Consider the following 26832-nt stretch of genomic DNA (forward strand, 5'->3'; position numbering starts at 1 on the left):
TTCCTCAGGCACGTTCATCCGGCAAAGACCCCTCCCCCCCCAGGGATCTTGTATCTTCCTTTGTGCAGCTCAGCTGCAGACACTGCCAGGGCTGGAAGGAAATTGCTGCACTTTGGGAGTCAAAGGTGTTGTCTGGGACCACAGAGCAGTTTTACTCAACAGCTTGAGGGGGGCACCATGGCTTAGTTTGCTTCTTCTAAACAGAAGAGCCTGGGTTCAACTCCCAGTGGTGCCTTGTTGCTTCCTTTGCTCACATTTTCCCAGGTCCTTCTGGGACACAGAAGAGGCTTCCCCTGGCCACCCATGGAACTGCTGGTTCAGGAAAAGGCTGATTGGGGAGGAGTGTTGGGAAGAAGGAAACCACAAGTGAGAAGCACCTGATGCCCACAGACCCTCACTCTCCATGGCTGCGGAAGCTGCAGAGGTTGCACTCACAGGAGCTCTGGACACTGACAACCCAAAGGAATCACAAGGGCGTGTGGTGCTGGCTTTCCTGTCCCAGCAATTGCAGTCAGAGCCCTGCCTTGCCAGTGCCAGTCACAGCAGCCTCTGCACCTGCTCCAGGCTTGTGGTTTCCTTCTTCCCAACACCCTCCCCAATCAGCCTTTTCCTGAACCAGCAGTTCCATGGGTGGCCAGGGGAGGCCTCTTCTGTGTCCCAGAATCTGCCAGGCTCTGACTCTTGTCCCCTTGGTGCCCCCGTCTAAATTCTCTTTTAAATTGGTCCTTATGGTCCTGCTCAGGGCGTTTTTCTCCTCAGCAGCGCACAAGAGAGACCACCAGCCACCTTGACCAAACCTCAAACCAGCTGGACTAGCCAGCCCACATCACAGTGAGTCGCTAGTGGCCCTGTCAGAGAAGAGCCCTTGGCAGCTGCAGAGACAGCCCGTCAGCTGCCGGACGCACCTTTCTGAAAGGGCTATTTGTGAGCTGTGTTTCACTTGGCTGGCTAGCTCAGTTGGTTAGTGCGTGGAGCTAGTAATGCCAAGGTCATGGGTTCAAGCCCTGTGCTGGCTACAGATATGTTTGCTGTGGTGACTGTTCTACCCCTGTCCCCCTCCTTTAGCTGCCTGCTATGGACAGGGAAGCAAAAACAAGCCAGAAAACTGGTAGAAGGAAGCTCCAGTCTGCACAGCCTCGGTGGCTAAAAGGCCCTTGGTCCGGCCTGCTTTCCCCAATAGCAGGGAAAACTCTTCTCTTCCCTCTATTGCGGGGCTACTCATGGGCCTGCTGGCTCAGCTATTTAGAGCTTCATGCTAATAATGCCCAGGTCTCTGCAGTCCATGCGGAGGAATGTGGACATTTTTGGCCAAATGGCCAATGGTCTTGCAAAGAAAGGCCACCTCCCTCCTACCCCCGCATCCTAGACCAAGTCAGAGCCAAGGTCAAGGAATTGCGGCAGGGGGATGTGAGGGAAGCCCTGCATTACTGTGCATGCTCTTGGAGAGGATGAAAAGCCGTGAGAGGCAACTGCAGGAGCCATTTGTGCCTGTTTTTGCAGGGTTCAAATAAGGGCTCAGCAAGAAGCTTTCATGCTCCTTCTTTACACTGCATTGGCTGCGAATCAAACCCAGGTGAACTGCTTCAAAGGCAGTTATGTTCACGGCTATACCACCAATGCCTGCCTGGAAAGCTTTTAGGAAAATTAGTGAGGGAAGCCCACGTCTGCCATGAGGCTGGCCAGAGGCGAGAGGGTGCCCGTGTGGTTTGGGGAAAGCAGAACTTCTTGGCCATTAGGCAAAGACCAGAAGTGGTGACGCTGGAGTAGTGGCTGCCCTGCACTCTCCGTGGTGTGAGGAGCCGGGCAGGAGAGGAGTCCCAGAGGTTGTTGGGTGGGAGAGTAGAGTTTATCAGACTTTGGGCTAAGCTCTAGAGCAGCCAAGGGAGAGGTGGGGAAGTGACTTCTGGAGACTCTGTGTGGCCTGGCGATCAGGACCAAGAGCTGTTCTTGTGTTTGTTGCTGTAAAATGTTGTTTCTGGGTCGTTTGGCTAAGCTCGAGCGCTTCTGCCTTCCAGAGAGCCATGTCACAGGCACAAGCCCCCAGAGACTCCTTCAAGGACACATCACAGGACCAAGCAAGGGGCAGCAAATGCCAGGCATTGTCTAGGCCAGAGATAAAGTCCCTCTTGGAGCTGTGATCCCAGGAGGAGTCTCTGCAGGCCAGGTAGAGGAATGCGGACATTTATGGCTGAATGGCTGATGGCCTTGCAAAGAAAGGCCACCTCCCACCCTGCATCCTAGACCAAGTCAGAGCCAAGGTTAAGGAATTGCGGGGGGGGGGCATGTCAGGGCCCATAAGTGCAGCTCCCGCTCTGGGGAAGCACCGCAGCACTGTGCATACTGTGAGGAACTGGACCGAATCCCGGGGTGTGGGGAGCCCCTGTCTCCAGGGATAGTTGTGGAGTCTGGGATGGAGACACCTGGGCAGCTGCAGCTTCAGGATGACAACGCTGATGACCTGCAGCTCCAGGGGATGCAGGAGGACTCCCAAACGTCTTCAGGCAGCGGGGAGGGAACATCAGGTGAGTGCTGGGAGGTTGCAAAACACAGGACATGTTGACACTTGCAGTCTCCTTCAGGAGAGGGATGCAAATGGAGACATTCGAAATTGTAAATGAAATTGGGATTTAAATATCCCGCGTTACATTTGCATAATCGCGTCCGGGCGCTGTTTCAAAATACTTTATTATGAAATAAAAAACACTGTTTAGATGCAGTTATTTGGGGAGAAAACCCTTCTTCCGAAATAACCCTTAAACACTCCCCTCTGGTCTGGACCTAACAGCAGTGTCAGCGTTTGCTAGTCGGGGCTCTGGACAGCCCCCGCACAGAGGGAGATGGCAACTGCGGGACGCCCTGGCCAACTGTCCCAATGTCTCACAGCAGAAAAGAAAACAAAAGAGGCCAATGCAAACAGCCCCTGGCAGCGAGGGAGTCAGCACATCGGTGGGTGGGGCAGGACGCTGGGGGCAGAGCTGGGCTCTAACTCGCTGGGTGACCTTGGCCCATTCAGTGAACCTCTCCTTGTCTCCATGGCCCTGTCTGTACAGCAGGGACAGCAACACTCACAGGCCCCGCAGGAGGGGGCTGGTTTGATGCTTCACCCCACGGCCCAGCAATGAGCCCCCCAAGCTCCCTCTGTGCTCGGGGAGCCAGGTTTGCTGTGTGAATTCGGTGGGGTAGGTGCCGTCAGGCCTGGGCACTGGGATTAGTTACCAGTTTTCCTGGCCCTGGGGCAGTACTGATTTCATAGCTGTGGTGGCCGAGTGGTTAAGGCGTTGGACTCGAAATCCAATAGGGTTTCCCTGTGTAGGTTCAAATCCTGCTCACAGCAAGGTCTGTGTTTTGACCACACCCCTGACCAAGCAACAAACTGCACAACCCCTGAGCCACTCTCCCTGCCCCCAGTCAATCCCTTTCTGCACCTTTCCGAGAGAGACACGGGGCATGATGCCGCATTGTGGGTCCCTGAGCTCTAGGGAAACTCTCAGCTCCTGCAGCCTCTGCCCCTTGCCCAGCACCCCATGGCTCAGCCCTACCCCTGGGGGCTGCCCTGCTCTAGTGTGTGATAGGAGTTGAGAGGATGGAGCGTCTGGGCCTGCCCCCAAAGGTCCATCCATGAAGGGCAGAAATGCTGGGGATATGAAGTGGGTCACTCCTCCTGAGGTGCACAGCGCCTCCCCTCCTCCCCTGTGTTGGGAGCAAAGGGTCTAGAGAAGTATTGGGGAGGGGAAGGGGGGGGGTCTTGTTCCCTGCTCTTGCTCTGCCTTGGGCAAAGAATTAGTAACAGAATATTTGTCCAACTTTATGTACAGAAAAAAACTGACAAGCATGTTTCTGTCCCATGTTTCTGTGGGGTAGTGGTTATCATGTTTGCCTAATATGCAAAAGCCTCCAGGTTCAAAGCCAAGCAGAAACAGGGGTGAGGGGGTTCTGCTCTTATTGTGGCTCCCCAGGTAAACACAGCTCCTGCTGCTTGGGAAAAGCCCAACTCCCAGGCTGAGTAAACCAAGGAACAGCAGGAGCCCTGCCCTAGAAAGGGGCCAGTGTGTGTGAGTGCATGGCCCAGACAGACAGCCCCAGGCTGGGAGGACAGAGCTGCCTGACATCTCTAGTGCTCCTCAGGACCACAGGGGCACATGGGTGTTAACAACATGCTCATGTGGTGCCATGTTCCAGCCAGGCCAACAGGAAGTGTTTCTTGTGGCATAACCCTGTGGCTTCCAAAGTTGAGTAGCTCTGCGTTAAGGGTTCTTATTAATGTCAAGAACCTCAAGCAATGTAAAGCCAGAGTATGATGGACCTGGAAACGAAAATATCACTAGTAGAACTTTTTCCAAGGGGGCACTTGGAGTTGAACCAAGGACCACTTGATCTGCTGTCAAATGCTCTATCACTGAGATACACCCTCATGAAAGTAGACACCTGCAGTCAGTGTTGGGAACTGGGCAGGGAACAAGAGGCTTTTTTGTAACATACCTCTCAGGTGGAAGGTTCCCTCACGGACCCCAGATTGTGACTGGTCCTAACAAGGGATTTGCCTTGAAAGCAGCAGAGCTGGGGCAGGACAGAGACTCCTGAGTGATGAAGGGGCTGGAGGGAAGCCAGGAGAAGAGGCCAGCCTGAGAGCTGAGAGGCCCAGGTGCCCCTGTGGGCTGTCAGCTGTAGGTGCCATGGTGCAAGGGGCAGCACTCGGGACTCTGAATCCTCCAAGATGAATTCAAGTCTCAGTGGGACTGGCTGGGCTGGTTACTGCAAGGTCCTCGCGCTTCAGGTGCTTTGGCTTCCTTGTCTTTAGGGACAATGGAGACAATTTTGTTCCTCCCGCTGGGTGTCTGAGGCCACTGGAGCTTGGTCTCCAGACTGAGCAGGTGGGAGGGAGGGGTCTGATGCTGTCACAGCTGCAAGGCAGGTCACCCACCTGGCCCCTGAGCTCAGCCCATGTGGGCGACAGCCAGATAGTGTGAGTGGAACAGAGGGTCGTGGGGGGAGGGGAATTCATATATTTTAGGAAGGGTCCTGAGTCCTGGCTCCCAGCTACACGCCTTGGAACAAAGACCAACGGCCCCTGCACAAAGTGCATTGTGGGAATAAGAGTTGGGGCAGCAGGAAAGGAGACAACCCCTCAGCACCAGCAAGTAATGAAAGAAGATGGGAGTGAATCCTGCTACCTCTCACTTGCTACCTCTCACTGCAGCACTTTTCCAATGCAGCTAATTCTGCCCCACCTGCAACCTCTCTCCAGCGCTCTTGCCACTGCCTAGCCCAGGAGGGCTGGTGTCCAGCACTCTCTGCCCCAGCGTGGCTGGCTTTTGGGGACAGCAACTAGGAATTTGTGGGGCTACTGCAGCCACTTAGCCCCCTGGCTGGCTCTGCCAGTAAAAAGACAAACAAGGATTTCTCCCAGCATTGATCCCTCTACCTTTCACATACTAACTGAACACATTGCCATTTGAGCTAATACCCCTGTGGGGTTGCGTTTAGACTGGTCAGTTTTTCCAGAAAATCAGCCGCTTTTCCAGAAAAACTTGCCAGCTGTCTACACTGGCCGCTTGAATTTCCGCAAAAGCACTGACTTCCTACTGTAAGAAATCAGTGCTTCTTGCGGAAATACTATGCTGCTCCCATTCGGGCAAAAGTCCCTTTTGTGCAAAAGGGCCAGTGTAAACAGCTCAGATTTGCAAAAATGGCGATCGGGGCTTTTTTGCGGAAAAGTGCGTCTAGATTGGGACGGACGCTTTTCTGCAAAAAGTGCTTTTGTGGCAAGTGTCCATGCCAATCTAGATGCTCTGTTCCGAAAATGCTTTTAACGGAGTGTGAGAGTGAGTCCCTGGTCTGTTTGGAGAGAGAACTTTCACCCTTCCAGCAATCTAAGTACCACCAGGATGGCCGAGTGATTAAGGTGTTGGACTTAAGCTCCAATAGGTGTTTGTCTGCGTGGGTTCAAACCCCACTCCTGGTAGCTTCTTATTTTGGAGAGACCTCAATCTGGATGGTGCTTTGTCCTGCTGTGAGGCAGGGGACTGGACTTCATCTCTGAAGGTCCCTTTGGCTGTGTCTGCACTGGCGGTATCTTGCGCAAGGGTTCTTATGCAGGAACGCGTCCACCCTGCCATGTGCGAGATGTGTTTTTGGGCAACAGCATCAATGGCAGTGTGGACGCTCTCTTGTGCAAGAAAGCTCTGATGGCCATTTTAGCCATAGGGCTTTCTTGCACAAGAAACACCTGTCCCATGTCCACACGGCCCTCTTGTGCAAGAGCTCTTGAGCAACAGGACTCACACCTGTTAGAAAAGAGCGTAGCTCTTATGCAAGAAGCCCTCTCTTACCACGCTTTACTGTAAAATGTCTTGGCTACGTCTAGACTACATCCCTTTTTCAGAAAAGGGATGTAAATTAGATGTATCGCAATTGCTAATGAAGCGGGGATTTAAATCTCCCGCGCTTCATTAGCATAAAAATGGCTGCCACTCTTTTTGTCAGAGAAAAGCGCTAGTCTAGACGCTGATCTTTCGAAAAATAAAGCCTTTCCCAAAAGTGCAACCTCTGCAGCTCCTGCAACCGTGGAGAGTGACTCTCGTCCCCCCTCCCTTGGGATGGGCAATGGCAACAGGTGGAGGAGCTGGGAGAGAAGTCCCAGAGAGCAGCCCCATGACTAAACTGGCCAAGCAGCTGCTGGGTATCGAGGAGGTGAGGGAGGCAGCCCCCAGTGGTGCCTGGCCAATGTGTCTGCTATTCCTGCCATCCCTCCCTACGTAGCTGGAGTTGGCCATGTCCCCACAGCAGGAAGCCGAAGGGGGCAAAGAGCAGAAGTGCTGGAAGCTGGTGGGGGTGGCCTCTGGGTTTGATTTAGTGAGTCTTAGTTGGACTTGCTAAATCAAATGCTGTAAGATCGATTGTGGCCATTCCTCCCCAGCTGGACGTGGTCCTTGTTCTTCTGCAGGACACAGCCAAAGGAGAGTAAGGACGAGCCAATGGGCATCCAGATCAGATCATACCCTTGTTGAATGGATGGAAACAGAAACCAGATACACACACAGAGCCGGTTTGAATTGGTTCCAGCTGTGGGACGGGTTTGTCTGGTTTATGTGCATTGGCACTAGAGCATGTTAGGGGTTTGTGGTCATTTGAAGAATCCCTGTTCAATAGAAATCCAAAGTGTGAAACACCTGGAGACGTAAAAGTTTCATTTCAATTGATGAGCTTTTTAAGGGGGCACTTGTTACACCCCCATAGCAACCATGTGTTTGCATCCAGTGTTGGGAACGGAGCAGGAAACGAGGCTTTTGTGTGACACATCTCAGGTGGGAGGGACCCTCACTGACCCCAGAGTGTGACTGGTTTTAACAAGGACTTTGCCCTGAAAGCAGCAGAGCTGGGGCAGGACAGAGAGTCCTGGGAGATGAAGCAGCTGGAGGGAGCTGAGAGTCAGAGGTGCCCACTGCCCTTTCACACCACCAGTCCTATGGCGTAAGGGGCAGCACTCAGGACTCTGAATCCTGCAATCTGAGTTCAAATCTCAGTGGGACCTGCTGGGGCTCAGCTGGTTGTTACAAGGTCCTGGTGCTTCTGCTTCCATGCACTGAGGTTCAAAAAAGAGAGTTTTGTTCCTCTTGCTGGGTGTCTGAGGCCCCTGGAGCTCCATCTCCAGACTGAGCAGGTGGGCAGGAAGGGCCTGATGCCATCACAGCTGCAGGGCAAGTCACCCACCTGGCCCCTGAGCACAGCCTGTGCTGGAGGCAGCCAGACAGTGTGAGCGGGTCAGATTGGGGGAAGGGTCCTGAGTCCTCGCTCCCAGCAATGCACCTTGGCACAAAGACCAAAGGCCCCTGCACAAAGTGCATTGAGGGAATAAGAGTTGGGACAGCAGGAAAGGGGCCAGCCCCTCAGTACCAGGGCGCAGGCAGGAGAAGATGGGAGTGAATCCTGCTACCTCTGCCATGGCTTAGCCCGGGAGGGCTGGGGTCTAGCAATTTTTCACCCCAGCTTTGTGGGAAGCCAAGTAGGAAGGGGCCATTGCAGGTGCACAACCCCCTGGCCTGCTGTGTCTGTGGGAAGGGTTCAAGCCCCTTGCTAGGTGAAGCCCTTCTTAAACTCACATTCTCAGTTTGCAAACAATTCACTCTCAGCTTTCACCAGGGTTTTAGAAAGAAAAAGTCTAGTCCTGGGTTCCAGCTTTAGTAGAACCAGAGAGAGAACCAACTGCAATTTCCATCTTCTGAGGAGAAGGGAAGAGGATTTTCTTCTCCTCAGTTCTAGCCACATTAGCCCAGGGAGGAGAAAAAATAACCCTCCGCCCGCTGATTGTCCCCTGTCAGCTTCTGTAGCTTCACCTCCTGCCACAGCAGCTCCAGCTTTGAGCTACAAATCTCAAGGGGCTGGTGAGGAAATGAGGAGCTGGCAGCTCGGGTGAGTCACTTCCATGAGAACAAGAGGTGGAGTGTTCACAAGGTGCAGAGCAGGGTGCTAGAATGTTTTGAAATTTGCGTAGCTTTTTGCAGAAGAACAGTGCAGTGTAGACATAGACTGAGTGTTGCTCAGCACTAGTAGGAGACAGGGAGGGAGAGAACGATCTAATGGCACCTGCAGCCTTTCAGAACGACCCCCAAACCCAACCCCAAGAACCATCCCTTCCTTCCACCCTCACTGGGGTCTGCTGGGAACTGTCTGGACTCAAACCTACCCTGGTTTCACCCTAAGGATTCCCTGGTCTGTAAAAGCTGTGTCCTGGAAGTGAGAAAGCAGCTAAAGTGACACTGGTGGGACATGAACCCACAACTTTTGAATGGTTAGCTGAGCTCACATGAATTGCTGCAACTTACAAGTCCAACATGCTTTCCATTGCACCAGAGAGCCAGGTATCACCAGGGTCTGCTTTGCAGCATGGCAATTGCTGGGGGAAAAGAAAGGGGAGCCAGGTCTGTCTCTTTTGGGAGAGCAGGTAGGAAGAGGAAGGGGGCCACTGAGCCCCTGACAGTGAAAATAAGAGATGAGAACAAAGCTATAGCTGGAGAATGTGGGCAGTGATCCCACCACCTCTCACATGCTAAGCAAGTGCTCTACCACTTGAGCTAATTACCCTGCCTATGAAAGACTCTGCTGCCTCACCTACCTTGTTCCAGAGCCCGTAACGTCCCTGCAGGAAAAAAACTTCAGGACCAGACTTGAGAGAGAAACTGCTGAGCTACAGTTCATCTTCAAGTTTGACACAATCAACTCTGGATTAAACAAAGACTGTGAATGGCTCGCTAACTAGAAAAGCAGCTTCTGCTCTCTTGGAATTCACATCTCCAGATCAGCTACTAGAAGTGGGCCTCATCCTCCCTGATTGGATCCACCTCGTCATCTCCAGCCCGATTCTGGCCTGCATATTTATACCTGCCTCTGGATATTTCCACTACATGCATCTGACGAAGTGGGTCTTTGCCCACGAAAGCTTATGCTCCTACACTTCAGTTAGTCTATAAGGTGCCACAGGACTCCTCGCCGCTATAACGTCCCTGCGGCTGCCTAAGGCTTCTTTCTGAAAGGGCCATTGTGAGACTGATACCTGTGGGCCGGCAAGGTTGGAGGTTTAAGACGTGATGCTCATATCACACAGACACATCTTAAGAGCAAGACCCTTATTTCAAACCATAACGGGCTCGCTATTCCGACGTCCCTGCAAACCTCATGGCGCGAGGAGTGAGGAGTGAGGGATCGGAATTGTGATTTATTTGGAACTAAGTGCTGTGTAGCCAGCGCCAAAATACGAAATACGCTATTTCAAAATTGACTTGAAATAAGCTACCCAATTGCATCGCTTATTCTGAGCTATGGGATGCACCCTAGTGAGTTAGAACCCAGCTCTGCCCCCAGCTTCCTGCCCACCCACAATGAGCTGAGGTGCTGCAAAAGTAACTTGGGAGGGGGATTTTTCCCATCAGCGGAGAACATGGGCATCAATCCCACCCCCTCTCACATACTAAGTGAGCGCTCTACCACTTGAGCTAATTCCCCTGCTGCAGCAACAAAGCCCCTCTTGGAGGCTCTTCCCTTCTCCACAGGAACGTCTGTCTTCTAGGTCAGTTAGTCGAGGGAAAGGAGAAGGCTCCAAGGAGGCTCCTCCTCACACTCCTGCTTGTGACCCTCATTCTCTCTCTGGCCTCAAGGGCAGATCTCCAGAAGGAGACTCCCTGCAGCAAAGCCATGGGGGGCTCTGAGACTCCTGCAGCAAAGTCTCTGAGGTTTCCGCTGCCCTGCAGCCTGTCCCACCTGGCCATTGTCATGGACTCTCTGTGAGGTCATCACCTCCCAGCCTCCTTTAGCCAATAAGCTGAGGGGCTGCGAAAGGCCCTTGTGATGTCACTGCCACACCCACCCCTGCCCTCCAGGGCTAATGTCCTGCCCCAGGCAGCCCCTTTGCATGGCTGAGCTGCTCCCAGGGGTGAAAGTGACACATTTCTTACAGGGACTGTTCTATTGGGCACCACCCGTTGGGCTGGGGGAGGCTTAAGGCAGGAAGTTGGGGGAGGGGTTGTGATAGGACAGTATCTGTAAGAAATTACAGTGTGGGAGGCTCAAGGCAGGGATTTGGGGATTGTATGTTTGGGGTGGGGCTCAGGACAGGGGTGAGGATTTGGAAGGATACAGAAGTCAGGGCACAGGATTAGGGATGTGGGGGAGCTTGGGGCTGGGATTGTGTGTGTGTGTTGAGTGGATCAATGGGACTAGATTCCCAGCTCCCTCTGCTCTGGGCTCCCTGAGGCCCTTTAACACACAAGGGCTTTCTCTGCAGTGCACCAGTCAAAGCCAGGGCTCCGGGGTCTCAAGCAGAGCACTGCGGGGGGCGGATACGTGTCTATTTGAGGCAGGTTCCTCACTCCCACGACCCAGACACGTACTGTGGCACAAAGACCAACGGTCCCTGCACAAAGTGTGTCCCAGGGATAAGCGTTAGCCCCGGGAACAAGCATCGCCCTGCAGAAGAGACACCCCTGGTATGGAGCCAACAAGCCCAGGAGCCGCACAACTCAGGATCCCCAAGGGAAGTGACACAGACTCAGACTAGGTAGTCTAGACACACCCTAAGGATTGCCTGTTCTGTAAAAGCTGTGCCCTGGAAAGGAGAAAGCAGCTCAAGTGACACTCGTGGGACTTGAACCCACAAACTTTGAATGTCTAGCTGGGCTCACATGAATCACTGCAGCTTAAAATAGTGATAGAAAAGTAGCCATGTTAGTCTAGGGTAGCTGAAACAAAATACAGAAAAAAAAAAAACAGTTTCTGCACTGCCATGTGCTGTTGCACAAGAGAAGTGCTTTTCTGCAAGAGCGCACATGGTAGTATGGACGCTCTCCTGCGCAGGAAAGCTCTGACGGGCATTTTAGATACATGGCTTTCTTGAGCAAGAAACCGCTGTTGCCCATCCACACTGCCTCCTTGTGGACGAGTTCTTGCACAAGAGGGCTTATTCCTCACAGGGAGAGGAATAATTCTTGCACAAGAAGCCCTGTTGTCCGATGCTGCACTATAAATTTACTTGCGCAAGAACGTGCCTTCAGTGTAGACGCTCTGCAAGTTTTTACACAAGAGCAGTTGCTCTTACACAAAAAGCCTGCAGTGTAGACGTAGCCCTGCAGTGTAGACACAGCCTGAGAGAGACAAGGAAAGGAAGTGGCTGGAGCCTCCCCCCCAGCAGGCTGGCCCTCAACAGGACGGGCACGTCTACACATCACCCTCACCTCGAAGTGAGCTGTGCAGTGTGAGCGGCTGCCCGGGACCCCAGGGGAAGGTCTGTGGGGAGTTTCCAAGGCAACAACAACTACAAAGTTTCATAATCTACACTCATGTGACTGTGATTTATTCCTCCACTAGCAAGTGTCTCTGGAGGGATGAGAAACGCAGGGCCCAGGTGCAGGGAGCCTGGTCACATTCTCCTGCCTGAGTCTCAGTCCTGGCTGAAGCCTGGCTACAGAGAGAAGAGGCCAATGCAAACAGCCCCATGGCAGCGAGGGAGTCAGTACGTGGGTGGGTGAAGCAGGGAGCTAGGGGCAGAGTTCAGCTCTAACTCACTAGGGGTGCGTCCCATAGTTCAAAATAATCGATGCGCCTATTTTGAAATAGCTTATTTTGCAATTTGGCGCTGGCTACACAGCACTTACTTCGAAATAAATCGCTGTTCCCAAACCCCTCCCTCCTCCTGCCATGCAGGGATGTCGGAATAGCGAGTCCGTTATAGCTTGAAACAAGGGGCTTGCTCTTAAGATGCATCTGTGTGATATGAGCACCGCGTCCTAGAGCTCCGAGCTAGCCGGCCCCCGGGTGTCAGTCTCACAAGTGGCCCTTTCAGAAAGGAGCTTTGGGCAGCCGCAGGGATGTTGTGGGCTCTGGAACAAGGTGGGTGAGGCAGCAGGGCCCTTTGCAAGCAGGGGAATTATCTCAAGTGGTAGAGCGCTCGCTTAGCATGCGAGAGGCAGTGGGATCGATGCCCCCATTCTCAAACTACAGCTCAGTTTTTATCCTTTAATCTCAGTGGCCCCCTCCCTAGTCCTACCTCCTCTCCCAAAAGAGACACACCCCCCACCAATTGCCATGCTGCAAAGCAGAGAGTGGAGATATCAGCCCCAGCAGTGTGTCAGGCTCTGTGGTGCAATGGAAAGCACATTGGACTTCTAAGCTGTAATGATTAATGTGAGACCAGCTAGACATTCAAAGGTTGTGGGTTCAAGTCCCACCAGAGTCACTTTAGCTGCTTCCTCGTTTCCAGGATGCAGCTGTTACAGACCAGGCAAACCTTAGGCTGACATTGGGGTGGGCTGGCTGGCATCCAGGCAATTCCCAGCAGACCCTAGTGAGGGTGGAGGGAAGGGCTGGTTCTTGGGGTTGGAGCTGGGGGTTTTTCTGAAAGGCTGCAGGTGCCTTTAGACTATTTTGTCCCTCCCTGTCTCCTACTAGTGCTGAGCAACACTCAGGCTGTGTCTGCACTGCACGGCTCTTCTGGAAAAACCTACGCACATTTCAAAAACAAATTTGTGCAGCTTTTTCTTCTGCTTTTTTTGGAAGAGGCTTTTCCAACATTTGGCCTGTGGACACTGGATAAATCACACAAGGGAGGCAGCTGGCAGAGCCCAGCCCAATACACCAGCCTTCCAGGGCAGGGAGGCCAAGCCACAAGCCTCCAGCAGCTGCCTGGCCTGATTCATCTCCCTTCCCCAGGCTGGCACCAAGGGGCATTCTCAGCTGATGTCACCCCCTCTGTCACATGGGGAGTTGGGCTCATCCCAGGCACAGGCTGGTCAGCAGCAGCTGCACTTACCTGGGCACTCAGGGGAGCAGCAATGAGAGACAACCTTGTGTTTCAAACCAGGGATCTTTTGCGCATTAGACAAATGGTACAACCACTACACCAGAGAAGCAGATCTCGCTGCTAGAACTTGGCTGGCTGTTCTGTTCCTGGCTCTTTCTAACACCCTGCTCTGCAGGGGAGGGGAATGCACCTTGTGAACACTCCACCTCTTGTTCTCAGGGAAGCGACTAACCCGAGCTGTCAGCTCCTCATTTCCTCACCAGCCCCTTGAGATTTGTAGCTCAAAGCCCAGCTGCCTTTCCCAGTGGGAGCAGAAAATGCTCATGGAAGGGCTCACACATTGTCCCCAATGCACTGGCCTGAGAGACTGAATTCTTGCTGCCCCTGGGTGCACCCAAATACCCCTTCTGCTCCCCAGCTCACACCCCTCATGCCACACTTGGTGCCATGAGAACAAAGCTTCCAAAGGGGTTTGATTTTCCTCCATCTCCCCTTGCTGCGGCGCTAAGAGAAATCTTGAACCCGACCCCTTCTCCTGTCCCTGGAGAGATGGAAATGGGGCCGTTCCTTGTGGGGAAAGAAGTGGGTGTGTCAGGAGGGGGATTTGAGCTTAAACCTCCTCACAGACCAGAACCCCCCATTTGGGGCAAGAAAGAGCCTTGTGTCGGGTAATGGAGAACACTTGGCTCCTGCTATGCTGTGATGGGGTGTCAGAAGTTTTGCTAATTGCATCCTTGTTAGCTCAGTTGGTTGAGCAGGAGACTTTTAACTTCCAGGTTGTGGGTTCAAGCTGCAGGCTGGGTGATGCTCTTCTTTAACTCTCAGTCTACAAGAAAATAGATCTCAACTTTCGGCAGGGTTTTAGAAAGAAAAAGTCTAGTCCTGGAGTCCAGCTTTAGTAGAACCAGAGAGAGAACCAACTGCAACTTCCATCTTCTGAGGAGAAGGGAAGAGGATTTTCTTCTCCTCGGTTCTAGCCACATCAGCCCTGGGAAGAGAAAAAATAACCCTCCGGCCACTGATTGTCCCCTGTCAGCTTCTGTAGCTTCACCTCCTTCCACAGCAGCTCCAGCTTTGAGCTACAAATCTCAAGGTGTGGGGGCCTGAAAGTTTTATTCTTTTTATATTTGCATTTTAGGTTTAGTAATGTAGCCATTGAGGTATATATCGCCTCTATTTCCTTGTTTAAAAGTGTAGTGATGAAAATAGTAGAGTTTTGCTATTGTGTCTGTGTTAATGAGACTAGAGGAATAGCAGGTTATTTCGATATTTCATGCTGTGTAGACACCAAAGCGTTTTCAAAATAAGCTCAAAACGACAACTTCTGTAGCTCAAATTGCGTATCATATTGCAACCCTCTGTCTACGCTGCACCCTAAACTTGAAAACAGATGCTACATCAGAGCTCTGACTACACTACAGAGACAACGCTTTAGCCCAGAGGACACAGCTTCTCTTCTGACGTGCTTTTTGGGCATCCTTTTGTAGCTCATTTTATGAGGAAGAAGGGATGTTCCAAAATAGGATTTTTTCCCCCAACATTTGGCTCAGTGTAGACAGGTCAAATGTTGGAAAAGCCTCTTCTGAAAAAAGAAGCAGAAAAAGCCACGCAAATCGGGGTTCACAATTTGCGTAACTTTTTCCAGAAGAACAATGTAGTGTAGACATAGCCTGAGTGCTGCACAATACTGGTACAAGACAGGAACAAAATGGTCCAACCGCACCTGCAGCATTTCAAAACAATCCCCAGCTTCATCCCCATGTACCAGCCCCTGCCCTCATTGGGGACTGCAGGGAACTGTCTGGACTCAAGCACACCCCAGTGTCAGCCTAAGGATTGCCTGTTCTCTAAAAGCTGCCCTGGAAATCAGTGAGCACCTAAAGCGACTGTAGTGGGATTTGAACCCCCAACCTTTGAGCATTTGACCTGGTTCATAGTGGGCACCGCAACTTAAACAACCAACACACTTGCTCTTGCACCACAGAGCATGATGGGCTGCTAGATTTGCTCTCTCTCCTCTCTTCTTTGCAGCATGGCAATTGCTGCAGGAAAAGAAAGGGGAGCCAGGTCTGTCTTTTTCACAGGAGCCGGTAGGAAGAGGGAGGAACCACTGACAGTGAAAATAAGGGATAAGAACTGATGTGTAGTTGGAGAATGTGGGCATTGATCCCACTGCCTCTCGCATGCTAAGCAAGCGCTCTACCACTTGAGCTAAGGCCCCTGCTAGTGAGCATTACCCCTGCCTCACCCCCCTTGTTCCAGAGCCCACAACGTCCCTGCAGCTGCCCAAGGCTCCTTTCTTAAAGGGCCACTTGTGAGACTGACACCGGTGGGCCCTTGTGTCAAACCATAACGGGCTCGCTAAGCCATGGTACCCTCCTCACCAGTGGGCTGTAAAACTGTTCTACTCTATGGTCCCAGACAACACCTTTGACTCCCAAAGAACGACCATTCCCCATTTCCCTCCCGCTTTCCCACCCTGGCGGTGTCTGGGCACAGAAGGCTACAGCTCAGTGGGCAGAGGCTCGGCCATGCACATCTCCCCCAGCCGCTGGGACTGTGGAGTTGGCCTTGAGGTTGGGCAGGGTTGAGGGAAGGAACAAGTGCAGCAAACATTGATCACCTGGATTGTCAACCCCTTTGGTCTCAGGGTTTAGGTTGGAGTCCCCAGGTGGGGGCCTGGCCTCCTTCGATTTGGTCCCTTCCTGAGGGCACAGAATTAAAAAGAGAGAATTCCTTAACCCCACAGCAATCGGAGTTGGCCAAGGGTGTTAGTAACAGAATTTTTCTCCACATTTACGTACAGGAAACAAACCTCTCAGGGCTGTGATGGCCGAGTGGTCAAGGTGTTGAAGTAGAAAGTCAACGGGGTTTCCCTGTGCAGGTTCAAATCCTGCTCACAGCGAGGGTATGTGTTTTGGTCACACCCCTTCCTAGGGCAACAAGCTACCCAAGTCCTGAGACACCCTCCCCTTCTGCCCCTGTCAGAGAGATGCCTGGGATGGTCCCTCATGCTGGGTTCCTGAGGTCTCAGGTAAACTCTCAGCTCCTGCCACCACTGCATGGCTCAGCCCTACTCCCGGGGGCTGCTCTGCTCTGGAGTGTGAGAAGTGGGGGAGTCTGGGCCTGTCCCCAAAGGTCCATCCCTGCAGGGGGCAACGCTGGGGATGGGATGTGATGTGGGTCACCCCTCCTGCATCACAAAGCCCCTGCCACCTTCCCAGTGTTGGGAGCAAAGGTCTAGAGAAGTAGCGGGGGGAGGGGGGTGTCTTATTCCCTGCTCTTGCTCGGCCTTTTCCCCAAAGCATTGGCCAAGAGTTAGTAGCAGAATATTTGTCCAAGTTTAAGTCCAGCAGAACTTAAGGTCTTCACAGGTGTTTCTGTGGTGTAGTGGTTATCACATTTGTCTAACACACAAAAGGTCCCTGGATCAAAACCAGGCAGGAACCCTGGCTCTCCTCTTATTGTACCTCCCCGTGGTGCCCAGGTAAGTGCAGCTCCTTCTGCCAGACCTGTGCCTGGGATGAGCCCAACTCCCAAATGACAGGCGGGGGTGACATCAGCTGAGAATGCCCCTGGGTGCCAGCCTGGGGAAGCCAGATGAGTCAGGCCAGGCACCTGTTGGAGGCTTTGCAGGAAGCAGGCCCAGAGATCTGGCAGGAGGAGGCTCCAGCCTGCACAGAGCCAGTGGCTAACAGGGTCTTGTCCTGGCCTTCCTCCCCTGGCCTGTTAGCAGCAGCTCAGTGGCAAGCGTCTTAGATTAAACAGCTGAAAATCCCTGATTCTATCCAGGCTGTGGCATGTCTGGAAGAGCAGCAGGGGCCTCTCTCTACTTCTTGATGTGTTAGTGCCTGTGACATCCCCTCATCCATTTCTGCCCAGCCTTAGACACTCATGTTCATCTGATTAGTCCTCATCACTTCCAGCCCTTCCTCAGAGTCACTGCTGCCTTGGCTAAACGCCCCTGTGGCTGCTAGATGGATCTAGTCACATGTAGATTTACTGAACACACATACACACACACACACACACACACCCCATGGTTGTCTGCGTCCAGGTCACTGGCTCAGGGGTTTCTCTCCTCAGTGCACTGCAGAGAAATCCCTTTTTTAATAACAAGCCTCAGGGAGCCCAGAGCAGAGGGAGCCGGGATTCTAGTCCCCTTGGTCCCCTCAATGCTCATCCTGAATCCTCACTTCTGTATTCTGAGCCCTACCTCACCCATATGCCCCCCAAATCCCTTCCCTGAGCCTCCCACTCTCCTCTGTAATTTCTTACAGGTACTGTCCTATCACAACCCCTCCCCCAACTTCCTGCCTTGAGCCTCCCTATGCCCAAGGGGTGGTGCCCAATAGAACAGTCCCTGTAAGAAATGTGTCACTTTCACCCCTGGGAGCAGCTCAGCCAGGCAAAGGGGCTGCCTGGGGCAGGGCATTAGCCCTGGAGGGCAGGGGTGGGTGTGGCAGTGACATCACAAGGGCCTTTTGCAGCCCCTCAGCTTATTGGCTAAAGGAGGTTGGGAGGTGATGACCTCACAGAGAGTCCATGACAATGGCCAGGTGGGACAGGCTGCAGGGCAGGGGCCATCTCAGAGCCCCCCCCCCCATGGCTTTGCTGCAGGGAGTCTCCTTGAGAGTTGCCCTTGAGGCCAGAGAGAGAATGAGGGTCACAAGCACGAGTGTGAGGAGGAGCCTCGTTGGAGCCTTCTCCTTTCCCACGACTAACTGACCTAGAAGACAGACGTCCCCGTGGAGAAGGGAAGAGTCACCAAAAGATTTAGTGCTGACAGAGTGGAAGAATTAGCTTGAGTGGCAGAGCGCTTGCTTAACGTGTAGGAGGCAGTGGGATCAATAGCTGCATTCTCCATTGATGGGGGAGTCCCTGTTTTTCTTTTCCCAGACAGAGCCACCCAGAGGGCCAAGTGACTCCAGTGGCCCCTCCCTCTTCCTACTTGCTCCCCTCAAAAGCCAGTCACGGCTTAGTTCCAAATCTGTAAACCTCATTGCAAGAAGAATAACGCCTCTTCCAAAATAGCTATTTCAAAACACCCATAGTGTGGATGCTCCACTGCTGCTATTTTGAAATAGCTCCTGCCCAGGGACAGTCAAAGTAATTACTCCCTATTGCTTCCTGGGCTCTAAATCAAGGTAGCGTGTCCACCTTAGGGGAACTTACTTGGACTAATTTTGAGGCTTCCCCCTAGAGTGGATATGATGTTTCGAAACAAGCTATTTAATTTGTTTTCAAAATAGCGGTTTTTGAAATAAACCGCTTTGCAGATGTACCCAGAGGCTACGTCTAGACTTCAGGCTTCTTTCGGAAGAAGCTTTTTTCAGAAGGGATCTTCAAAAAAAAAAAAAACTTCTTCCAGAAGAGAGCGTCCACACTGTAAAAGTGCATTAAAAAAGTGATCTGCTTTTCCGAAAGAGAGAGTCCAGACTGAATGGACGCTCTCTCGCATGTAAGCTGGGATTGCTATGGACGGAATGGCCACCAGGGCACCTGTGCTTTTCCCCCTTTCCTCTTCTTCCGGAAGAACTTTCTTCTCCAACCTCACATGCGTTTTTCCAAAAGAGCTCTTCTGCAAAAAGGCTTCTTCCTTGCAGAATGAGGATCACCAATGCCAGAGAAACCCCTCTGTTCTTTCCATTTTCTTGCAGAAGAAGGGAAAACTCTGTAATGTGGACATACCCTGAGAGCTTAGAGAAGGGGAGGGAGGCAGGAGCAGGGGGAGAAGGCTCCATGACTGTGTGAGAGGGAGACTCTGCCCTGGCCAGTGGGGAATCGTTGCCTCTGTCAGGGTCTCTAGCCCAGACGGCTCGGTTCATTGTCTGTCTGCAAAGAGACAGGCAACACCAGCAAAGTCCAGTCACAAGCTCTTTACTGAGGAGTGCGCACAGCAATAGAGAGCGGCCCGTCTCCAAAGAGAACAGAGCTGCAGGGAAGCCAGGAGCGCAGAGTGTCGGCCGCCAGCCCAGAGTCCCAGGTGCCCTGAGAGCAGCCTCCCTGCAGGTCCCATGGTGCGTGCTCTGTGGCAGCATCACAAGCTGCCTGACAACCAGGGCCAATCCCCCGGTGGGGTCTCTGCCCATGGCCACGCGAGGCTCCTTTGGGGGTGGGGCAGCACAACCTACCCCTGGGGGGCCAAGGCTGGGGTGAGAGGGTTGCAATAAAACAGCATCTGTAAGAAAGCTACGTGTGGGGGTGCAGGCTGGGAGGCTCAGCGCAGTGTGTGGGGATGACAGAGGAGGGCCGGGGGCTGGGGACGCAGAACCGGGGGGTGTGTGTGTGGATATGTGTCTGTCTTACTCCCACGTCCCAGACACATAATGTGGCACAAAGACCAGCAACGGTCCCTGCACAAAGTGTGTCCCAGGGATAAGCGTTAGCCCCGGGAACAAGCACCGCCCTGCAGAGGAGACACCCCTGGAGTGGAGCCAACAAGCCCAGGAGCCACCCAGCTCAGGATCCCCAAGGGCACTGACACAGACTCCCTGGCACAGGAGAATCCCAACCCTCAGTTCTGCCGGCCAGCGGTTTCTCTCTTCCGCTTCTTGTCAGCTCCCTGCAAAACACCCCACAAGGGTGAGTGGAGATAAACCCAGATGTGCTGTAGAGCAGCTGTTAGGTGGGGAAAGAGAGGGCCCCCCTCGGCCTCCCTAAGCAACTCACACATGTACTAAAACTGCACTTGAAGCTATCAATACGGGTGTCAGGATCAGCTTGCTTTGTCGACAGAACTGAAAGTGTCTAGACGCTCTATGTCGACAGAAGTTTTGTCGACAATATCTGTCGACAAAACTTCCGTCGACAAAACCCTGTAGTCTAGACGTGCCCCCACTCTTGACATGCCCTCTTTTTGATAGCTAGAGAAGTGACCTCATTTCCCTGTCTCCCCTGACATTGCAGGTGCACTTGCTCAGCGTTTCTTTGAGGCTGCATCTACACAGCTGCGTTCCTTGGGCATAACGGCCATTATACTGAAATAACAATGGGAGCGTCTACACAGCAATTCCATTATTCCGACGTCTGTAACGCTCCATCCAGACCAATGGTCTGAGGAGCCAGGAGGTCTCCAGGCTGCAGACAGACAAGCCCACAGGCAAAGACAAAGCAAAGTCCCAGCCACTTCCTGCTCAGCCCAGCGGGGTCTCTGTGAGGCCCCCAGACCTTTTGTTTGCTGTTGTCCAGGCTCGGGGCCCAGATTCAGCAGCACTCACAGGCCCCACAGGAGGGGGCTGGTTTGATGCTTCACCCCACGGCCCAGCAATGAGCCCCCAAACTCCCCCTGTGCTCTGAGAGCCCCATTTGCTGTGTGAATTCTGTGGGGCAGGCTATGTCAGGCCTGGGCACAAGCAGGGTTCAGAACCAACCCACAAGTAAGTCCCCGCTCAAGGGGATTGGGCAATGTCCTTTGCCAGCAATGTAAGTCCAGCCATATAAGTGTCCCACTCACATGCCCAAACTTTCTCCGTACCCCACTCACAGTTGCTGCCCTTGCTCAGGGCAGATAAGAGCTCACAGGTGGTTTTCAGAGCTCACCTCCCACTCTTGGGGGTGGGTTGGGGATAGGAGGCATCTCACCTACTCCGTTGGCCACTTGCCACTGCTCCTACCAGCCACCCGTCAGCCACTCCCTCCAGCCACCCCGTCCATGCCGCTGTGGGTGCCAGTGTCTCACCACAAGGTAAAATCAGACCAGAGACAGACACTGTCAGTAAAAGCTTCTCTTGGAAACGCTCCTTTGGATGCTGGGCCTCCCTCCCCAGCCCACCAGAGCCGTGTGCCACTGTCATACGCCTGCTCCATGGACATCTTCCCACTGCAGAGAGCACTCCGAGCCAGACTGTGACTAGCCAGCCTGTCTCTGGGCACCCAGGGGCTACGTCTACACTGCAGGCTTCTTACGCAAAACTTGAGGAGCATCTATAATGCACGCGCATTCTTGTGCAAGTAAATTTATGGCAAAATGTAGGAAAGGAGGGCTTCTTGCACAAGAGTTATTCCTCTCCCCATGAGGAATAAGCCCTCTTGTGCAAGAGCCCTGGGGAGGGGCTAGTTCAAACTGGCAGCAGTGGCGCATTTACACAGGCCTTATTTTGAAATAGCTAATTTGGAACAGGAGTTATTCTTTGTAGAATGAGGTTTGCAGAAGTCGGAATAAGCCGTCTGATACTTCAGAATTATTTCAAAATAACAGAATTGCTGTGTAGACTCTTGCAGTGTTATTGTGGAATAACGGCCATTGTTCCAAAAGAACTTTTGTGTGTGGACAGAACCCGCACAGCCCAAGAAATGTGATTGGCAGCTCCTCCCCACAATCCTTTTGTCAATTGAAGTGCAGAGCTCTGCAGACATGGACCCAAGGTAACCACCTTGGTTGCTTTCTGCTAAGGCCACGCTGGAGGGAAAAGAACGGCTCCTTCAAGGGAGAGTTGAACCAGCGACCTAAGAATCACTTGCCAAACACACACAACAGTCCTCTACTCTGCCAGCTGAGCGACTGAAGGGGGCCTGAGCAGCATTAGTTTGTCCAGGCTGCCCCTTCTGCAAGTCTCAGGGCAACTGCTCCCCCAAGTAGATGGCATTGCTGAGGAGGGGCAGAGGAGCACAGGGGCTGTCACAGGTACTTCACATGCAGACAGACCCCCTGAGTGAAACCTGAGCTAGATCCATCCGTGTCTCAGCAAAAGGAAGAAAGTTGGGTTCTTCCCATGTGTCTTCTTTGTTCCAGAGTCTCTAGGGGTGCGGCACCGAAACCTTTTGTGCTGGCCGTAATGTTTTTCCTTTATTTAAAATGAAGTTTGATCAACTAACATGAGACAGTTCAAATGCTGAATCATTTAATGATTTTAATTAAACTGTTCTCCCCAGCTGCAGCCCTAGCAAAATGGCTGGGGTGTGATTATGTCATTAGTGGCGAGTGCCCATTAGTAACCAAGAGTCCATGGAAAGGTTTGGGGAGGGCAGGGGCTCAGCAAAGGGGTGGGGTCTTGCGGAAGGGACGGGATAGATCCTGGTTTGCCCTGACATTTAAAAGGTGACTTTGGGGGCATGTGGCACCCTGAGCAGCCTCTGATGTTCCCTGTGTGAGCCCCAGAACCAGCCTTGAGTGACGGGGAAGAGGGGGAAGCAGCTCACACATGCCAAGGGGCTGGCTGGGGGCAGGACATGAGCCTGCCAGGCAGCAGTGACATCACAAGGGCCTTGTGCAACACGTCAGCTCATTGGCTGGGAGGCAGTGACCTCACAGAGGGTCCATGGCAACAGCCAGGTGGGACAGGCTGCAGGGCTGGGGCATCTCAGAGACCCCCATGGCCTGGCTGCCTGGAATCTCCTTTGTGAGGTTTCCCCTTGAGGGCAGAAGGGATTGAGGGTCCCAGCTGGGAGTGTCTCTGTGGAGATTTCCCCTTTCCCCAGGCTGCAGTGGGAGGGGCTGGCACTGAACTGGAGAGAGAGCTGGGAGAAGCAAGAGGAAGGGCTGCAAACACCCAATGAGAATGGGATTTGAACCCATGCGTGCAGAGCACAATGGATTAGCAGTCCATTGCCTTAACCACTCGGCCACCTCAGCTGAGTTGTTGGGATTTGTTACCAATTACCCAAAGCCAGCACTGCCAGGAACCTTTGTGCCACTCGCTGGCTGGCCAGTGACACCCAGGGCTGGAAGGTTTTGGCTTTTCACAATGTTCCCTGGTTTGTTGTACAAAGCTCAGTGCTGGTAACAAACCCAAACACCCCCTGGCTACAGCTACCCTGCAGGCTTCTTACACAAGAACTGTTTTGTGCAAGAGTTCCTGTGCAAAATGTCTTGTGGAAGAGCATGTCCACACTGCTATGTGCTTTTGTGCAAGAATGTCCGTGGCAGTGTGCACGCTCTCTTGTGCAAGAAAGCTCTGATGGCCATTTTAGCCACAGGGATTTCTTGCACAAAAAAACCCTGTTGCCCATTCATACTACCTTCTTGTACAAGAGCTGTTGCACAAGAGGGTTTATTCCTCATGGGGAGAGGAATAACTCTTGCCCAAGAAGCCCTCTTTTCCTACGTTTTGCTGTAAATTTAGTTGCTCAAGAACACGCGTGCAGTGTAGATGCTCCTCAAGTTTTTGCGCAAGAACGGCCATTCTTGAGCAAGAAGCCTGCAGTGTAGATGTAGCCCCTGGGTGCCCAGAGAGGGGCTGTCTAGTCACAGTCTGGCTCGGCGCGCTCTGCAATGGGAAGATGTCCACAGAGCAGGCAGATGGCAGCGGCACACGGCTCTGGTGGGCCCAGCATCCAGAGGAGTGTTTCCGATATGAGTGTTTACTGACAGTGTCCGTCTCTGGTCTGATTTTACCGTGTGGTGAGACACTGGCACCCACAGCAGCATGGATGGGGTGGCTGGCGGGAGTGGCTGGCGGGCGGCTGGTAGGAGCAGTGGCAAGTGGTCAACGGAGTGGGTGAGCCTCATTTGCATATCTAATTAGCCACCATTGTTGTGGAAGAGGCTCTTGTGCCAGAAGGAGCATCTACACAGCCCCTTCTTGTGCAAGAAAACCCCTCTTGTGCAAAGCCGCTACGCTTAGCCTCATTTGCATATTTCTGGCACAAGAACCTGCCAGCGTAGATGTAGCCCAATTGTTTTCACTGTCGGGGGCTCAGTGGCCCCCTCCCTCTTCCTACTTGCTCTCCCAAAAGAGACAGACCTGGTGCCCCTTTCTTTTCCCCCAGCAATTGCCATGCTGCAAAGCAGATATCAGAGACAGCAAAACCAGCATTTCAGGAGGCTCTGTGGCACAATGGAAAGCGTGTTGGACTTCTAAGCTTTGGTGCTTAGTGTGACCGAGGTCAGTCATTCAAAGGTTGTGGGTTCAAATCCCACCAGAGTCACTCTAGCTGCTTCCTTATTTCCAGAGCAGCTTTTACAGAACAGGCAATCCTTAGGCTGACACCAGGATGGGCTTTAGTCCAGACAGTTCCCAGGAGACCCCAGTGAGGCGGGAGGCAAGGGTTGCTCTGAAAGCCTGAAAGTTCCCACAGACCCTTTTGTCCCTCCATGTCTCCTACCAGTGCTGTGCATCACTCAAGCTATGTCTACACTACACTGTTCTTATGAAAAAGCTAGGCAAATTGTGAACTCTAGTTCAAATAGCTTTTTCTGGAAGAAGCTTTTCCAACATTTGGCCTGTTTACACTGGGCCAAATGTGGGAAAAAAAACCTTTTTTTGTAACATCCCTTCTTCTTCATAAAACGAGGTTCACAAAGGCACCAAAAACGCTTGTCTGCTCTTCCGAAAATAATTCGGCAGATGTGTTCTCTGGACTAAAGCGTTGTCTCTGTAGCGTAGACAGAGCCCTGATGTAACATCTTATTTCAAGTTTAGGTGCAGCGTAGATAGAGGGTTCACTCAGAGTCCTTAGTGCTGCATCTTAGACCATGGGACCTACACAAGACACCTGTGACTCAGCTGGGCCAAACTGGAGCCCTGCCCCAGGCCCACTGGGACCAGCTTTGCTTGTTTTCCTTCCACCCAGAGCCCCCTTCTTCTCCTGGGCTGCAAGGAGCCTCCCTGGGATGCCCTGAGACAGATACAGGGCTCTGCCTCCCAGAGGGGACAAGAACAGAAACCAAACAGAACATCAGAATAGCCAGCCCCATCCCACGGGCTTTGGCAGAACAAAGGGGGCGGGAGGCTCTACTCTGCCTACTGAGTCCCACTGAGACGTTGAGCTTTTGTCCTGCCCGTCTCAGCTTGGCCTCCCTCCTCTGCCCCATTCCTGCCTCACTTCCTCCTTGGGCAAGTCACACAAGGGAAGCAGCAGAAGGAGCCGGCCCCATATGCCTCCTTCCGAGGGCAGGGGAGGCTGAGACACAGGTGCCCATCAGGTGCCTGGCCTGACCCATCTGGCTTCCCCAGGCTGGCAACAAGGGGCATTCTCAGCTGATGTCACCCCCCTCTGTCGCATGTGAGTTGTGAGTTGGGCTTATCCCAGGCAGGAGAAGCTGCACTTACCCGGGCACCCAGGGGAGCAGCAATAAGAGAAGACACTGGGTTTTTGCCTGGCTTTGAACCAGTGACTTTTTGCAGGTCAGGTAAATGGGATAACCACTACCCCATAGAAACACACTGCTGGTGGAACTTGTCTGACTGTTCTGTTACTAGCTCTTTCTAACACCCTGCTCTGCAAGGAAGGGGAATGCACCTTGTGAACACTCCACCTCTTGTTCTCATGGAAGCAGCTCACCCAAGCTGCCAGCTCCTCATTTCCTCACCAGCCCCTTGAGATTTGTAGCTCAAAGCTGGAGCTGCTGTGGCAGGAGGTGAAGCTACAGAAGCTGATGGGGGACAATCAGCAGGTGGAGGGTTATTTTTTCTCCTCCCTGGGCTGATGTGGCTAGAACTGAGGAGAAGAAAATCCTCTTCCCTTCTCCTCAGAAGATGGAAATTGCAGTTGGTTCTCTCTCTGGTTCTACTGAAGCTGGACCCCAGGACTAGACTTTTTCTTTCTAAGACCCTGGTGAAGACTGAGAGCCAATTGCTCACAGGCAGAGAAAGTGAGTTAAGGAAGGGCACCACCCAGCATGGAGTTTGAACTCATGACCCTGAGATTAAGAGCCTCATGCTCTACCAACTGAGCTAGCCAGGCTGCATGGGAAAAGTTTTCTAATATCCCATCTCAGGGGAACAGGAGCCAAATGTTCTCCACTGCCTGACTCAAGGCTCTTTCTTGCCCCTAATGGGGGGTTCTGGTCTGTGGAGAGGTTTGAACTCGAACCCCACTCCCGACACACCCACTTCTTTCCCCACAAGGAACGGCCCCATTTCCATCTCTCCAGGGACAGGAGAAGGGCTCTGGCCTGCTCTCTGCAAAATGCTCAGCCTGTTTCATTTTCTGCAGGAATGAGTGGGATCCATGCGCTCTGTTCCCCAGTGAGAGATATGTGTCCTCTTCCCCCCTTTCCACAGACACAGCAGGCCAGGGGGCTATGAGCCTCCAGAGGCCCCTTCCTACTTGGCCTCCCACAAAGCTGGGGTGAAAAGCTGCTAGACCCCAGAGGTAGCAGGATTCACTCCTATCTTCTCCTGCCCGTGCCCTGGTACTGAGGGGCCGGCCCCTTTCCTGCTGCCCCAACTCTTATTCCCACAATGCACTTTGTGCAGGGGCCCTTGGTCTTTCTGCCAAGATGCGTGGCTGGCAGCCAGGACTCAGGACACTTCCCCCAATCTCCCCTGTGACCTGCTCACACTATCTGGCTGCCTCCAGCACCAGCTGAGCAGATGACCTGACCAACAGCTGGGAGAGCATCAGGCTCCTGACCACAACTCTCATCAGTCTATGGACCAAGCTCCATTGGGCCTCAGACACCCAGCACAGGAGTAAAACTGCCTCTGGGGAACCTCAGGACAAGGAATGTAAAAGCCACAGAGCACACAGCAACCAGCCCAGTAGGTCCCACTGAGACTTGAACTCATATTGCAGGATTCAAAGTCCTGAGTGCTGCCTTTTACACCATGGGACCTACATAAACAGCTTTGCTGGGGACCTGGGATATTCAGGTCTCA

The 26832-nt window shown here is 52.9% G+C and overlaps 1 protein-coding gene and 8 non-coding genes across 9 annotated transcripts in view; 6 read left to right on the plus strand and 3 right to left on the minus strand.

Annotated features, from left to right (window-relative positions):
- The window catches only part of LOC142821592 (uncharacterized), a 361188-nt gene that overhangs the window by 227047 nt on the left and 107309 nt on the right, over window positions 1-26832 (minus strand). The window lies entirely within an intron of this gene.
- Window positions 3253-3334, plus strand: TRNAS-CGA (transfer RNA serine (anticodon CGA)). The gene has a single exon. It is a non-coding gene; the product is annotated as a tRNA-Ser (tRNA).
- Window positions 5880-5962, plus strand: TRNAL-UAA (transfer RNA leucine (anticodon UAA)). The gene has a single exon. It is a non-coding gene; the product is annotated as a tRNA-Leu (tRNA).
- TRNAR-UCU (transfer RNA arginine (anticodon UCU)) lies at window positions 12620-12724 on the plus strand. Its single transcript has 2 exons — window positions 12620-12656; window positions 12689-12724. It is a non-coding gene; the product is annotated as a tRNA-Arg (tRNA).
- TRNAS-AGA (transfer RNA serine (anticodon AGA)) lies at window positions 16112-16193 on the plus strand. The gene has a single exon. It is a non-coding gene; the product is annotated as a tRNA-Ser (tRNA).
- Window positions 16665-16737, plus strand: TRNAV-AAC (transfer RNA valine (anticodon AAC)). Its single transcript has one exon. It is a non-coding gene; the product is annotated as a tRNA-Val (tRNA).
- On the minus strand, window positions 22781-22862 carry TRNAS-GCU (transfer RNA serine (anticodon GCU)). The gene has a single exon. It is a non-coding gene; the product is annotated as a tRNA-Ser (tRNA).
- TRNAR-UCU (transfer RNA arginine (anticodon UCU)) lies at window positions 24053-24157 on the plus strand. Its single transcript has 2 exons — window positions 24053-24089; window positions 24122-24157. It is a non-coding gene; the product is annotated as a tRNA-Arg (tRNA).
- Window positions 25843-25915, minus strand: TRNAK-CUU (transfer RNA lysine (anticodon CUU)). Its single transcript has one exon. It is a non-coding gene; the product is annotated as a tRNA-Lys (tRNA).

This window comes from Pelodiscus sinensis, chromosome 31, assembly GCF_049634645.1.
Source record: "Pelodiscus sinensis isolate JC-2024 chromosome 31, ASM4963464v1, whole genome shotgun sequence".
NCBI classification, from domain to species: domain Eukaryota; kingdom Metazoa; phylum Chordata; order Testudines; family Trionychidae; genus Pelodiscus; species Pelodiscus sinensis.